Below are 1,696 nucleotides of genomic sequence, written 5' to 3'. Positions count from 1 at the left end.
TTATAATCAACATTCAGGTTTAGGATGTATCAAATTTAAATTTGATCCCCAAAATAACGTTATGCCTAAAATGGGTGGGATTTGTTGTGCCTGGCACCACTTGTTTCATTATGAAATGGTCAGCATAAAACATACGGTATTTGTGCACAAGGCCTAACGTGTGTGTTCTAGATAGGCGAACCCATCCATTCTGTAATGCGTTTCAATCTCCCACCATTCCTCATGTACTTAAAAAACTAAAAGAGGCAATTTGGTGTGTGACTCTGACCATGATACATTCAGTCATTACTTATCCAAGCTCAACCAAACTTAACAGGACGATGAAGGGTCACACAAAGGAGGTTGCAGCGACGTAATTTGCAACCCTCCTCAAGGGGGTTTTCCGCCTTGGACAAAATCCGTGTCAAGGTGTTTCGATAGCTTATTGCGGCGTTTTACCAAGGCCACTTCTAATTACAAAAGTAATAACACCACCAATGGCAGCACAATATTAATGTTATTACAAAACAATATGAATACGAATTAGGGTGTCTGCTGACAACTGCTAGCAGATATGCTGGGTGCCAAACGACGCCATCGCACACTGCCAATCCCAATGACGCTGTCGTCCCACACCAATCGTTGTGATGACGATGGTGTCCATTTTTATCAAACTATATTTTTCATGGCGAGTCCATCCCAAGAACCACCCATTAAAACTGTGAGCGGTAATTTCTACGTGGACGCTTACAAAACTGTGAGCCACGAGGAATAAAGTTTGATGAGTCCAATGTCACAGTTCACATGGTTTGGAAGCCATATTGGATTGAAGGAAAACCTTAAAAACAAAAAATTCCATCATGTGACCTGATGGTGATTTTGCACAGACAGGCATGATTGATCCCGCAAGGAGAGCATGGTTCTCGGTTTTCTGACGGTATGATTCATGGTGTACAGTGGTCGCGAGTTGTAAACATTTACTGTTTAGATGGTGTACTGTGGCAAGTGAGACCATGCATACGTGTTTACATGCATTTCATTATTTATATAAACGGTATCAAATATTAACATTGCTTATGACTATTATGATTATATCAATGACGATGGCATTTCAGGTTGAGCCTCCAAAACACTCTGAGTCACTGCTCTGCCAACCCCTACCCCACCCCACTCACTCCCCTAACCCTCCCCACCCATGCCCTCCCCACGCTCCACCCAACCCATCAACCCCTTCCTTCCTTCTCCAGGATGTCGTCCTCACTGGATAGCTGTTATCAGCATAAGGTAGATTATCTGTTGATAACAAAATGAGAACCATCTATATATAATTTGGGCAAATGATGCTCAGTGAACGTGACATGATGTATGAAGGTCCTCACCAATTGCAGCCATTTACTTTCTCAAATTACAATTGCTCTTTCAAATTTAATGACAACCCTACATCATTTTCTCCATCCTTTATCTTTTGTCACCCCCTCCCACATTCCCTTAACACCTTGCTGCTCCAACTTTCCCTCCTCTTCCAAATTCTTTCCAATCGTACTCCTCCCATATCTCTTGGCATATTTATTTAATGGTCCCAAAAGTCCCCGTAGATCCGATCTTTAGCATGGCAATCACACCATGAAATTTGATCATCCGATGGACACCTAATCTTCCAAACACTTTTCCTGGCACACCGGTCTTCTCCCAACTTGGTGCTAAAACCTACCGCCGA

The 1,696-nt window shown here is 42.6% G+C and overlaps 1 protein-coding gene across 4 annotated transcripts in view; it reads right to left on the bottom strand.

Annotated features, from left to right (window-relative positions):
* Positions 1-1,197: 1,197 nt before the first annotated feature.
* GNE (glucosamine (UDP-N-acetyl)-2-epimerase/N-acetylmannosamine kinase) overlaps positions 1,198-1,696 on the bottom strand; it is a 66,338-nt gene continuing 65,839 nt past the window's right edge. For all 4 annotated transcript variants that reach the window (XM_085849050.1, XM_085849049.1, XM_085849052.1 and 1 more), the window contains one exon: positions 1,198-1,696. This exon is cut by the window's right edge and continues 89 nt beyond it. The gene's annotated coding sequence lies outside the window, so the exon portion shown is untranslated.

The sequence above is a fragment of the Eptatretus burgeri genome, chromosome 12, assembly GCF_056783735.1.
Source record: "Eptatretus burgeri isolate ZD-2024b chromosome 12, Ebu_testis_v1, whole genome shotgun sequence".
NCBI lineage: Eukaryota > Metazoa > Chordata > Myxini > Myxiniformes > Myxinidae > Eptatretus > Eptatretus burgeri.
This window is presented reverse-complemented; position numbering and strand designations above follow the sequence as displayed.